Raw genomic sequence first — 14,120 nt, 5'->3', positions numbered from 1 at the left:
CTACTTTCTTGAAGCATTTCAAATTGAACGCAGCTCTTCCCCCTGGGAAATTACTTCTCTTTGTTTTCTCCACTTGTGCTTGCTGTTTGTGTGACGGCCCAAATACCTGCACGTTAATATTGAGTCCCTATCATGTCTGCGTTTCTCTTGCCTTATGACAAGTTAACAGGATACAATATCCTTTATTAATGTCACTTTGTTCTTTACTTTTCTCAAATTGCAGTTACGTATAATCAGTGCAATAGTTGTGCTATGGTATGGTTTAATGTTTGACTTGACAATGCAGGATATTACATTATGCAACTGCCGGCTGCCATATAATGTATGTATTGATATTTTTACAGGTTCAATAACATTGCTGCTGTCACAGGGTCAAGCGGAGGGGCGGAGCAATGGAACTGCGCTGCATAACATCGAATGTGAATGGCCTATCTAATCCTTGGAAGGAGAGGCATGTCTTGGCCTATTTGACCCGACAAAAGACACATATAGCGCTACAGCAGGAGACTCACTCGGCACACCTCACCAACAATTGTTTTGCAGCCAACAGATTCTTCGCCAGTTATTGCACCTGCCCCTGTGGTGGGTGTATTCCAGTTCATAAAACACTGCCATTTCAGGCCCTCAAGGTAGTTAAAGATCCTGAGGGAAAATATATCCTAGTGGCAGGCAGCCTAGCTGTGAAGCAAATACTCATAATCAATGTATACGCCCCTAATGTTGATGCACCTGAGTGTTTTACCGGTCTATCAGCCCATATCTCCGGCATTACCATTGACTATTATATGACTCTATTGTATTTGGGGGCGATTTTATTCTGATTTTACAGCCTTCTTCCGACACTACTAGTACAGGCCGCATTACTAAGCCGCACTCTACATACGAGCTTCGGCAGCTGCTGCACCATCACCTGTTCACTGACGCCTGACAGCACCAGCACCCAACAGATACAGGTTTCTTCTTCTACTATGCTCCACATGGTACATGGTCTCGTATAGACCCCTGGTATTTAACTTCAGACCTTTTGACAAATTCACAGGTGAATTGCCCCGCACACTCTCTGACCACTCACCAGCTACATTAACACTGGCTCTGCCCAGTATTGCACGTCCACACAGGCTATGGCGGTTCCCGGGAGATGCTCTGCTCGATACGGTGTTCCAGAGTGAGGTGCAAGAGGCGATTGTAGAATACTTCAAGATTAACACATCCTCGGTGTCCCAGTATGCTACTCCATGGGAAGCATTCAAGGTGTACATCCGAGGCATCTGTATTACCAAACAGGCGGGAGTGCTGCGCTCTATACGGCGGACCTAAATGTCACTGAGAGGGCGCTGCGGGAACTTGACATTCAGGCAACCACGGAGGGATTGCCGCCTCCGCTGCATTGGCTTGCGAGGCTCCTGGAGGAGTTCCAGAAACTCGCCACTCCTGAGACAGCCTATATGAGGAAGTACACACGTGCCGGAATCTTCGCACAGGGGGAGAGACCAGGGTCGACACTAGCTAGACTGCTTAGTCCTCGGCAACAGGACCTAGCTGCAATTAGATGATGGCGCCCAGGTCACTCAAGGCGAGCACATACGCACTACTTTTACACCTGGCTTTACACTAAAAGCTCCCCACCTGTCAACCACACCCTCTTCGACTACTTGGAGGAGGTAGCTATGGTATGGATCGAGGGCGGAAACTAGCAATTCCTAGCCTCACCCAATGATGTTGATGAAATATCCCAAGCCATAGATTACAATGATGGCTCCCGCGCCCTCAGTACAGACAGAAACCTGGGTGCATTTACAAGACTTATAAAACTCAGCTGGTTCCCCATCTCCTGGAAGTTTATGCCGAGGCTCTAGATATGGGTGGGCTTCCTCCCACTACGCATAAGGCTATTGTATCTTTGCTGCTCAAATCTGGCAAGCCGCACCAATAGGTGTGCCTCCTATAGGCCCCTATCTATGCTAAATCAGGACTACAAGATCTTGGCAAAGGTGCTTGCAGCACGTATATCGCTCCTAATCGATCAAATCATCTTCCCGCTTTAGACGGGATTTGTCCCCAACAGGTCAACCACAGTAAATTTACGCACAATATTTGCAGTCATCAACCAGATAAACCCAGAACATCCTGCTGCGGCGATATTACTTGATACCAAAAAGGCTTTTGACTCTTTGGAGTAGCCCTTTTTGAATGCAACACTCAACAAGCTGAGCTTTCCTAGCAATATCAGTGCCCTAGTCCGCCTTCTGTACACCCACCCTTTCGGGCGCCTCCACCTAAATAATGAGCCTACAGAACAGTTTCCCCTGTTGCGAGGTACGAGGCAGGGGCGCCCCCTCTCGCCCTTTTTAATTTATAATTGCCATGGACCCACTGGTGAGGCTCCTTCAGGAACCTCATCCTCAGCGGGGAATTAGACTTCACAGGGCCCCCTTCTGGCCACGTTGTATGTAGACGACATTCTTTTATTCGTTCGTGACCCGACTATTAACCTCTCTTCAATAATACGGTAATCCGCTTCAGAGCTGGCCATTTTCTGGGCTAAATCAGCGGTCTTCCCATTGACTAATGCTACTTTGCCCTTCACACTTGATTTTCCGCTGCGTTGGTGCAACAAACCCCCTAGATATCTTGGTGTCCTACTACATCACACGGCCTCTGAAGTCATCCGTATTAATTATGGCCCTTATTCACACAAATTGACCACTGGATAACGCTTCCGTTGTCAATTGCTGGCAGGATAGCTATTATCAAGATGGTTGTTTTGCCGCGCTTGCTTTATTTATTCTTAAATATTCCCATTCCGCTTACCACTATATTTTTTGCTACACTTAGAAGCTTGTTGACTCAGCTGGTCTGGGCCGGCGATCGGGCCTGGGTCAGATGGCAAACACAGTTACTTGTATTATCTCATAGCACAGACACACTATGCTTATTTCTGGTACCATCCTGACGTGCAACTGTAGTACTTAAGACCCGAGCAATCCCAGGCTCGCCCCTGCCACCTCGCTGCTATTTTCCTGCATGGTTGTACGAGAACACCAGCGGAAATTCACACATTACAAAACCACTTGCTGGGCCTGGGAAAGACTTTGTCAATATTTGAAGGCTGACCGGCTATACTCCCTGCAAATACCCTTACGAATAATCCATGGGTGCCCCCGACCACGGAAAGTTTAACACAGCACGCACTCTCCCGCTGCTGACTTCAGGTGGTGGAAAATGCGTTTAAGGATGGTCAGGTGCGATCGGTCACGGACATGGTGGAGAATGCAACATATACACACTTGGCACATTTCTTATACACACAAATAGGGCCTCTCTGATTGCTGCAATATGCCCGCCACTGCTGGAGCCTCAGGACTTCCCTCCCTTATTCACAATTATTACATCGCCCAATAGCACACATTTGGTCCCCTGGCTATACCAACTAGCTCAGGCTCCTCGCCGGGGGCGGGCGGGGGTACACAGGTGGCTTGGGAAGTGGATTTGGGGAACCAATTGACAGACAAGATGTGGGCATTTAGCTGCGAGCAAACTCGCAATATCGCCACCAACTACAAGCACAAACGTCTGCACTTTAAATATATAGTCAGGGCCTATGTCACCCGCACTTCTTTTTAAAATGTATCCCACTAGCCCTGACACCTGCCGGAAATGTGCACAGCACCACGTGCAGGCTTCATCCACCCAGCGTGGAATTGCCCCCCCCCCCCTCCGGTCCTAGCGTACTGGGACACAGTCTTTAGTCACCTGATGTTGATAGTGGACACCAGGACCGCCGGAGTTCTGGTTACAGACACTCCCCGTCCTCTAGACACAGGAAGATCCTCCTCAAATGACCTGTAAGTACAGCCTAGGCCCCTGACCTGGCGCTCCCTTAGGGAACCCTCCAGGCCCTGAGATAGGGTTCAATGCAAGTAGGCATCTTCGCCGTTGGATTGTCAAAGAAGGTCATCATTGCTTGATGAACGTTGGGGTCTACGAATACAAGAATACAACTGCACAATCATGCATCATCCAGGGAAAGATCAAAACCATGCCGACTACTTCTCATGAGAGCCTCCCAGTGCCATGGTATTCCTTCCAAGACTGAAGCAATTTGTCACTGCCACAAGTCAACATAACGACATGTTAAAACTAAAAGACATTATTATGCAGCAACCTTGGAACCAGCACACTCGAACTATCCTCAATGGAACAACAGTAGATCACGTACTGAGTAAGATACCAATATAAAAGACTTGGATCACACACATCATTCAGTTCCCTTCCTGATGGATACCTCTCAGGTGGATGCCTTCCATCTTGAAATGCCGGTAGATGAACTAAGCATAAAAATCTTTCAAGTTCAGAACTAACCGTGACCCACCTTCTTTCTTCTCCACCAAGAAGATAGATTTGAGGAAACCTCAAGGGTGAGGCAGAACCAAACATATAGCCCCCTTCTCTAGGAGTGAATGTATTTCTGAAATGATGAAATCTTGCTCTTGTCGGGAAAAATACATTTTCTTGGGCAGGGAACCCTGCAGAGGGGTCTCATAAAACTTAAACCTGTACCCCTGCACTGACTTGAGAGCCCAGGAGTATTGAGTCAACATCTGCCGGTTGTTTAGAAACAGACTGCTCTCCAAAGTTATCTCTGAGAGAGTGATAAGCCTCACCTGTAATTCCAGTTCCTTGGGAGGATCCCTGTGACCCTGTGTTGCCTTCTTCTGAAGCAGTTAAATCCACTGAGTGATCTTGACGGATAAAATGTGGTGATGCAGGTACACTCCTGCTAACCACCTCAACCTCGTGTGAAATAGTCATGATGTGGTAGAATCCCCAGCCGGACAAGCGCCCTCTGAAATTTCTGGCCCTGCCAAAAAGAGATTGGCAGAAGACTTTCTTGAGGGACAGTTGGGCCTTGTCAAGGGTGCAATAAGTCGGCACGGACTTCGCCAGGCCCTTGACAAAGGGGATGCCAAACTGGAGTCCCTGGGCTAAAGGATGCCAGTTAATTTCATTTGGGATCTATCCACATGAGGATGCAACGTCTGTGTTCAGTACAAATTGTGCAGTTTGCATTTCCCAAAATACACATGGATCATTGGGCTTATCCCACTAGGACATCTAAATTAATGGGGGACGCTGGATCCTTGGCCTGGAAAGCAATTTCTAGAATTTTAGTGAGAGGACTTGTGACATCCAACAATTTACCCTGGCAGTTGTTCCAGACCCTATTTAAACCCTTCTAGGGGTCTTTGGAGTACTTTTTAAGAAACATGACTATAGTGGGAGCCACCTCAGGGTTTTTGGTCACCTTACTGGGAAGGTTCAGCCTAGTGCATTTCGAATGGAGGCGAGCCCTTACCTCCTTTTCAAAACTCTGGTGTATATGGGTTTGTACATACTAAGTCACCTCTTGCAGTGGGAGCCAGCTGGTTGAACGATGATGGATGATGTCGCCAGGCTCGAAATCAAGGACCTTGGGGAGCTTTCAGGATTCAGTGTGGGAACTCAGGCATCTCTTCTTACTGGGACCTAGTTCATCTTATTTATCTGCCTGGTCACTTTAATGTTTTCTTATTGACTGATGTCAAATAAACAGTAAGGAAAGAGAAGCCTAATTGGCCCATCTGCTTCGTGGTTTATGATGTCACCATAATCGCTCATTTGCAATAATGGACCACATCACACAGTCACCCATAAAATATCATATATACATAAATATATTCATGTCTGTAAAAAAACGAAATGAAGCCCTATAAAATTGTAATTTGTAACAAATGTACCAGAATGTGAGAATTTACTTAGTTATGACTACAGTGCAAATGACAATTTCCATGTTATTACAGTTACCTCAAATCACAACTATGGTGCCGATTACAATGCGGCTCGGAAGGGGCCGCATCATCAGATTCCTTTCCTTTCCGCTCTCCTCCTTTTGATGGAGGTGGTAGGAAAGGAATCCAAACAGTCATTCCGGCTGACTTCCGACGGTCTTGGAGAGTCCGATCGCCAGTCGGAATGCTGCAAGTAATCTCAAACGCGTGACCTTCCCAGCAGGGCCCCCTTGGGTGCACGGTCTCCGATTGGAGGCCGAGTGGACACCTATGGTTCCCCCCTGTTGATCCTTGCACCTTGAGGTACCTGCCACGGGGTGCAGGGATGAACGGCCAGTTTATGGCTAGAATGCATTCTGCCATAGTAAAATGTAGGAATGCGACCGATCCTAATGAGGTGGTCGGGACCACCGACTGGGTGTCGGTTGGTCCCATGACCGATGTGGTGTCGGGCGGAAGTCATTCCGCCCGACATCATAATGAGGGCCTAAATGTCTCAAGGACTGCTTCTGAATCGCCTTACAAAGGAAGAGAAACATGCCCTTTCTCACAAGGTCTACTCAGTATAGTTTTATCTCATGCATAGACGATTTAACTCCTTGTGTCATGGTCTTGGTTAAGATCCTTCGTTTATAACTACTATGCATCATATACTATACAGGCAGGCTCCTCAGAGAGTAATATGCATTAATTACCAGTGTTGATGGACAGAAAGGTCATACAGATCTGCTGGAAGCTTTGCCTCCTGTGATTTATGGCTCCTTTGCACACTCATCAATGGTAATACTAAGCATTTTATATGTTGTACATCTTCAAGCATATTTTAAATCTTAATCATGGAAAATGTTTATCCACATTTTGGAATGTATATTTTGTTACTTGAAAGCACAGAAATTAGCAAAATTAGTCAAACCGATCAATTGTCCCTCAGAGATATAACTTTCCTTTAATCTTCTCTGCTTCTAGTTATTCTAATTATACAACATACTAATCGCAGTTACCCACACCACCTTCCAGAACACATGTTTCTCACCAACCTGCTCATAAATACAAAAACACAAAACAGGGCAAAATAGAAGACACTTATACAGCCCACAAAGTACCCAAATGCATTATATAACTTGCACATTTCTATTCGGTCTAGCTAGACACAGCTTTAGCATTTATGTTGGAAGTATTATAACGAAAACAGAACAAGCTACTTACCTATGGTAACAGTCTTTCTGGTGGACACTCTATCCACCTGCAGATTGACACCCTGTAGAATAATCCCAGGCATCAGACTCAATCCGGAAACTTCAAAACTCTCACGTCGCTGGTAGGGGGCGCTAGCTTTGCAGCAACATCAGAAGTGGTGTCAGATGATGTTACTGAAATCTACAATGTCAGTTTTCATCCAATTTTTCCCAGCCATCGAGGCTGAAGGACTGGCATCAACATTGTGTAGCACAGTACCACTATTTTGGGATCTTATTAATTTTCCCTAAACACATCCATCAAATGGGGAGATGGATGCCCCAGTCAATCATAAATCCAATTTCTAATAGCCCCTACCAATGCCATCACCGTGGTGAAGACTCGAGGTGCGATGTTAAGCCAAACGGAAATATTGCAAACTGGTAATGCAGAGAACCCACAAAGTGCAAATAATTCTGGTGGGAGCTCATGATTGGGATGTGGAAGTACGCATCTTGCAAGTCCAGCAACACCATCCAGTCTCTACCTTCAAATGCCAGTAACACTTGGGGCAGGGTCAGCATCTGGAGCTTTCGCTGTTTGTAGAAGAAGGTCAACATCAGAGGTCCACGGTCGAATCCAGACAGCCATCCTAGGAAACAAGGAAATAACAGGAGTAGCACACACACCCATGACCCTTTTCCTGCTCCAGCACTATCTCCACTGCTCCCTTCAGAAAGAAGTACCTCCTACTCTGCTTTCTTTAGGATGGCTAGGTGCTCTGGAGAGGGAGAGAAAGGCAGGGGTGGGATGGGTGTCAGAATGAAAGATGTAACCTCTTTCTACTATTAGAAGGGCCCCCCTGTTCTGAAGTTATAGCCTTCCAGGCTGGCAGAAAAGAGGACACTTGCCCTCCCAAGGGCTCCTAGTGTGATTGGGGAAGGGATCAAAGACTGCTTTCCTGGGGTCATGGAGGCATGAAGGAGGGATTCATGGCCCTTCCCTTTGACTCTACCTTTCTATAGGCGGATCAAAAGGCTCTTGGGCTGTTGTGTGTGGGGCTGATAGGGTTGTGGCTGATTAAATGAAATGCCCCTGGGAATTCCCCCAAAACTCGGAAATTGCTGGTAGTCTATTTGTGGTTAAGGCCATGGAGACCCATAGATCTGGTTGTTTACCTGCTGGCCTCATTAGTCGAAACTGGTCCAGGGTTTTGTGTTTGTGTACAGGGGGAACCTGGCCTGGCAGTTTGAGCTGAAATAGTCCCACTGGAGAAGGCTCAAGATTGTTTTGCATATGACTGGGTCCAAACTGAGGTGACATGGTGTGCAAAATAACGATGTACTGGGATGCGGCCCAATAATTACCAGTGACTGAGGTTATTTCGAGCCTTCCACCCATTAAATTTTTGGATAATTTAGTGTGCTTCCCAAAGTGGGATGGTTGCATACTCTGTCACTGGAACCAAGCTATAACTGAATGATGAGCTGTAACTAGGGCGAAACGGGTTCTGGGTTGTTTGTGTTTCGATTCTGGCAGTTTGGACCGGGCGGCTCCCACTGTAGCAGTGGCAAGACTAATTTGAGTGGCATGGTGTGCAAAATAACGATCTAATAGATGTATATTACCAGTGGCTCAGATTAATTCAGGCATTCACCACCTTCTTGTATACTTTGGAGTGAAGGCAGGATCAGGTGCTGAGCCACAGGACCGGTGCTGCACAACGGCATCAGCATAAACATGGGGAGGTCGATAGGTGCTCCAGCTTAAAGAGGTGTACTAGAAGGGCCCAAGGCCCTGGTGAAGATGTCAAAATCACATTAAGGGACGCAGAAGGGTCCCAGCGCCGGATAGTCTGTGAAAGAAGAATACTGTACCAGAAGGCCTGGTAATGACAGAGCTGGTGCCGATGGAGTCAAATGGAAGGTCAGATCTGGCAGTGGAAAAGGCTTGGACCAACAGGATTTTGGTCAGATGGCTCCACCATGACTAACTCCAGCTGTGAGGATAAAGACTGTGTGGGAGACTGAGATCATCTAGGGCACTTACTTCGTCCATGCTTCTCTTGCTTCCTATGTTTCTTTCTCTTCATTCCAGAGGAATGCGAGGAGGGAGATCTAGACCATGGACTCGGTCGATGATGACTTTGTTTGTCATTATGGGACCAGGCCATGAGCAGTTTTGCCTCACGCTCCTTGATAGTGTACGGGTGCATACTCTGATAGGAGTTGCAAGAGCAGAAATTGTGGTCAGAGTCAAGACACCACAGGCAGATTGTTTGCTGGTCCATAATGGACATCTGTCCCTCGCAATCCCTGCAGAGCTTGGAACCTTAGGAGAAGACTTAGGGGGAGAGGCATAGCACTGCACTTTTGGATACATTTGCAGTGGGAACAAGCCCACAACTCTCAAGAGAGAGCGAGCTCCAGCTCTTCGTCAAAGGCGCAGAAAAAAGGGAACTAACATTGTTACGCCATGATAGGCACCATATGGCTTTGGTGATGTCATCTGACTTCACTTCCATTGTACATACACAGCCAGCCAGCCCTACTGGTGGCGTGTAAGCTTTGATGTTTCCAGATCCAGTCTGACACCTGGGATTATTCTGCAGGTGAGGAATCTCTAGGTAGAAGTATCCATCAGAAACAGAATACTGAGAAGAGCTTTCAGTGATGATTTAAACAGTTATATACTTTATATTTTGATTTTGCATTGGTGATGGGGCTTAAAACGTTTCTCTCCATGATCTCACTGCAGTGCTGCCCTGACACAAATGATGCCGCAGCACTTTCCATGAGAACTGCGAGACTAACAATCACAGACTACCAACACCAATTTTCCAACACCAATTTCCCACCACTCGTAGAGTAGCAGTTTTGCACTACTAACATCACTCTCACACCCATCATTCTCTAGCATTCTAACTCCACAGACAGCACTCACATGCCTCACAGAGTACCTGACACTTACTACCACAAACATGGTTACAGCTGTCACAAAATAGCTGGCTCTACCTACCAACAGCATTCTTGCGTTCCTCAAAGGAGGAGCCACACACTAATAGCATCTCTCACACCCTTCACAGATTAGCTGCCACTCTACAGAGAGCTTTCTAAAACCATTCAAAGTATTTGTCTCAGAATACCAATAGCATTCATGCCCTCACAGAGTTAACAGTCACACACTAGGAGAAGCGCTCTCACGCCTCTCATAGAGAGAGCAGCCACATAGGCCTGACTGATAACAGAAAGTGCTTCTTCATTGATTAGTGAGGTTTGTGCATGTGGGTGAATACAAGAATGAGTCAATGGGTGGATAAATAGACACATGAGTAGCATAATGAGAGACCTAGTGCATGGATAATAATTGAGTGCCTGAAGTGATGGAGTGCACAAATGGACACATCAAGGCACTTTCAGTTATAATGCCGCACCTATTGGTTTTGCAACTGTTTGTATCCATAAGCTGCCACCTCTACCCGCTAAGGTAAACATCCCTGTATGTTTGGACCACAGCCACTAATCCAATGCTGCTACTTCTCGAACAGCCAGGTCTTGAGGAGCCTTCTGAAGGCGAGAAGGTCTTGGGTCTGCCGTATATAGGTGGGGAGGGTGTTCCAGGTCTTGGCGGTGAGGTAGGAGAAGGATCTGCTGTCGGAGGTCGTTCGTTGGATGTGGGGGACAGCTGCGAGGGCGAGGCTGGTGGAGCGGAGCTGGCGGGTGGGGAAGTGGAAGCTGAGTTTGCTGTTCAGGTAGGCTGGTCCGGTGTTGTGGAGTGCTTTGTGTGCGTGGATGAGGAGCTTGAAGGTGATCCTCTTGTCGAAGGGGAGCCAGTAGAGGTCTCTCAGGTAGGGGGTGATGTGGCTGCGGCGGGGGACGTTGACGATCAGTCGGGCAGAGGCGTTTTGGATGCGTAGTAGTCGTTGTAGGTGTTTGGCTGGGATTCCTGCGTAGAGTGCGTTGCCGTAGTCCAGTCTGCTGCTGACGAGGGCCTGCGTCACCGTTCTTCTTGTTTTGGTGGGGATCCACTTGTAGATCCTGCGGAGCATGCAGAGGGTGTTGTAGCAGGAGGAGGAGACGGAGTTGATTTGCTTCGACATGGAGAGGGAGGAGTCGAGGATGAATCCTAGGTTGCGTGCATGGTCGGTGGGTGTTGGTGCTGTTCCCAGTGTGGTCGGCCACCAGGAGTTGTCCCAGGCTGAGGGGGTGGGTCCGAGGATGAGGACCTCCGTCTTGTCTGAGTACAGCTTCAGATGGCTGCTCCTCATCCAGTCGGCGACGGCCTTCATTCCCTCGTGGAGGTTGGTTTTAGTGGTGTGTGGGTCCTTAGTGAGGGATAGGATGAGCTGGGTGTCGTCGGTGTAGGAGATGATGTTGAGGTCATGATGGCGGGCCACTTGTGCGAGGGGGGCCATGTAGACGTTGAACAGTGTCGGGCTGAGGGATGAGCACTGGGGGTCGCTGCAGATGATGTTGGTGGCTTTGGATCGGAAGGGTGGGAGGCAGACGCTCTGGGTTCTTCCGGAGAGGAAGGACGTGGTCCACTTAAGAGCTTTCTCTTGGATTCCAGCTTCTAGGAGGCATGTCTTTAGAGTGCGATGGCAGACCGTGTCGAAGGCGGCTGACAGGTCCAGGAGGATGAGGGCTGATGTTTCGCCGTTGTATAGTTGGCACCTATTGTCGACTGTGGCGGCAATGAGGGCAGTCTCGGTGCTTTGGTTTCGTCTGAATCCGGACTGGGATGGGTCCAAGATGTTGTTGTCTTCCAGGTGGGGGGCCAATTGCATGTTGACGATTTTTTCGATGGCCTTTGCTGGGTACGGGAGCAGGGAGATGGGCTGGAAGTTCTTGAGGTCCTTGGGGTCCGCTTTGGGCTTCTTGAGGAGGGGGTTGATTTCGGCGTGTTTCCAGCTTTCCGGGAATATCGCTGTTTTGAAGGAGATGTTGATGACCTTCCATAGTTGGGGTGCGATGGCAGCGTATGCTTTGTTAAATACGTGGTGTGGGCATAGGTCAGAGGGATATCCTGACTGGATAGAGTTCATGACCTTGCGTGCCTCGTCGTCGTTGACGTTGGACCAGGAGGTCAGGTGGTTGGCGCTGGTGGTGTTCACCGGGGGGTGGTGTCTGGCGTAGTCAGGGCGGTCCTGGTGTCGAAGCTGTCGTGGATGTCAGCGATCTTGCGGTGGAAGAAGATGGCTAGTGAATTGCACAGTTCTTGTGAGGGTGGGATGTCGTTGGCGTTGGCGCTGAGGTTGGGGTTAGAGAGTTCCTTTACGATGCTGAAGAGCTCTTTGCTGTCGTGTGCGTTGTTATCCAAGCGGTCTCTGAAGGAGGATCTTTTGGCTAATCTAATGAGGTGGTGGTGTCTGCGGGTGGCGTCCTTGTCGTTTGCGTGGTTGTCCGGTATGCGTTCGTGAAGCCATGTCTTCTCCAGTTTCCGGCATGCGCGTTTGGAGACCTGAAGCTCATTGGTGAACCAGGTGGCTCTCTTGTTGGTGTGGCTGTCAGAGGGTTTCTTGAGCGGGCGAGGGTGTTGGTGCAGTCGTTGATCCACTGTCTGAGGTTGCAGGCTGCGGCGTCTGGGTTGGTGGGGTCGGTGGGTGGGTTCTTGGCAAGGGAGGTGGTCAGCTGGTCTTCGGTGACTTTGCTCCAGCAGCGGCGAGGCAGCTGTTGAGTGCGGAGGTGCGTGGTTGGTTTCTTGAAGCTGAAATGGATGCAGCGGTGCTCGGTCCAGTGGAGTTCGGTGGTGTGGTCGAAGGCGATGTGGGAGCCTGTGGAGAAGATGGGGTCAAGCGTGTGGCCGGCGGCGTGGGTGGGTGCTGTGATGAGTTGTCTGAGGCCGAGGTTGGCGAGGTTGTCGATCAGGGTTGTGGAATTGGCATTGTTGCTGTTCTCGAGGTGGAAGTTCAGGTCCCCAAGGAGGATGTAGTCCATGAAAGCGAGTGCGTGGGTGCTGGCGAGGTCGGTGATGGAGTCGCTGAACTGAGCTCGGGGTCCGGGGGGGTCTGTAGATGAGTGTTCCTCTGAGGGTGGTGTTGGGGTTGGTGTGGATCCAGAAGTGTAGGTGTTCGGCGGTGTTGAGGGTGTCGTCCGCGTGGGTAGCTGCCTTGAGGGTGGACTTGTGGGCGATGGCTATTCCTCCTCCGATTTCGTTGGCGTGGTCCCTGCGGGTGATGTTGTAGCCATCCGGGATGGCTATGGCAATGTCGGGTGCCGAGGAGATGTTCGACCAGGTCTCGTCAGGAAGGCCAAGTCTGGGGGGAGGTGTCGAGCAGATCCCAGAGGTCGACAGTGTGTTTGCGTGCGGAGCGGGTGTTGAGGAGTATACAGCGGAGGTGGTTGGGTCCAGTCTTTGGAGGTTTGGTGGTTCTGTCACAGGTGAAGCTGCAGGTGTGGCAGGAGAAAGGTCTGTAAGTCCGTTTCGGGGCGGCTAGGAAGCAGGTGCGGTTTCGGCCAGTGTTGAGTGCGCGGACGGTGCTGGAGTCGTAGTGGATTCTGGTGTTGTGGCGTTCACCGGGTCCAGGGGTTCTGGCGTTGGGCACGGTCCAGGCGCGGACGGGTGCAGACGGGCTTGCCTTTGGCGCGCCCGCTGCGCGTCCTTTTCTCGCCCTGTATATGAGGTGGCTTGGGAGGGAGGAGCAGCTGGGAGGCGGGAGCGGGGAGGCCAATGAGTGTGTAGGGGGCGGGCCGCAGGGCAGCAGTGACGGGAAGGGCCTGAACGGGAGCGGTGGGGGGTGGGGGTAAACTGGCGCATGGGCAGGGGGAGGCGGGAAATCAAGCTCAGGAACACAGAGGCAGCAAGCAGGTGAAGAGCAGTGGCGTGGGTGCGACCTGCCTGCATGCAGGGTCAAAGGTCGCTCCTGCTACCGCTGTTCGGCCTGCATATGAGGTGGCTTGGGAGGGAGGAGCAGCTGGGAGGCGGGAGCGGGATGCCAATGGGTGTTGGGGGGCGGGCCGCAGGGAAGCAGCAGCGGGAAGGGCCTGAACGGGAGCGGTGGGGGGCAGGAAGAAACTGGGGCACAGGCAGGGGAGGCGGGAAAACAAGCTCAGGAACACGGAGGCAGCAAGCAGGTGATGAGCAGCGGCGTGGGGGCGACCTGCCTGCAAGCAGGGT

The 14,120-nt window shown here is 49.9% G+C and overlaps 1 protein-coding gene across 1 annotated transcript in view; it reads right to left on the bottom strand.

Moving 5' to 3' along the window:
* ANKEF1 (ankyrin repeat and EF-hand domain containing 1) overlaps nucleotides 1–14,120 on the bottom strand; it is a 248,431-nt gene that overhangs the window by 196,006 nt on the left and 38,305 nt on the right. The window lies entirely within an intron of this gene.

The sequence above is a fragment of the Lissotriton vulgaris genome, chromosome 6 (assembly GCF_964263255.1).
Source record: "Lissotriton vulgaris chromosome 6, aLisVul1.2, whole genome shotgun sequence".
NCBI lineage: Eukaryota > Metazoa > Chordata > Amphibia > Caudata > Salamandridae > Lissotriton > Lissotriton vulgaris.
This window is presented reverse-complemented; position numbering and strand designations above follow the sequence as displayed.